Raw genomic sequence first — 501 nt, forward strand, 5'->3', positions numbered from 1 at the left:
AGAGTGGCGATGGAAGGACGACCCCCCACTACTAAAGAACAGGGTGAGCTGCTACCAGCATACGTTGAAAGGTCACGCCGACGTCGAGTTCGACGAGGAGGTAGAGAGATAGATCAAGGAAGGAGTCCTTGTCCCGTGGAAAGAGGGGGTGGTGAGTGGAGTGCTGCCTCTGATTGCGGTGGTGCAGCCGACGAAAGGAAAAGTCAGACCGGTGCTGGGCTTTAGGGAACTGAACAACCATATATCGTGCCACACGGGAGGCGAGGCGACAGACGTTTGCGGTGAGACGTTACGTGTGTGGAGACAGTCGACCAAGGCAGCGACGATCGTCGACTTGAAGTCGGCATATTTGCAGCTCCGTGTGAGTGACAAGCTGTGGCGATACCAGCTTGTGCGGTTCAAGGGCCGGACGTACTGTTTAACCAGGCTGGGTTTCGGGCTGAATTCCGCTCCGAAAATTATGGCGATGGTGCTCAAGTCCGTCCTAGGGAAAGAGGAGAG

This window comes from Octopus bimaculoides, chromosome 14 (genome assembly GCF_001194135.2).
Source record: "Octopus bimaculoides isolate UCB-OBI-ISO-001 chromosome 14, ASM119413v2, whole genome shotgun sequence".
Classification (NCBI taxonomy): Eukaryota; Metazoa; Mollusca; class Cephalopoda; order Octopoda; family Octopodidae; genus Octopus; species Octopus bimaculoides.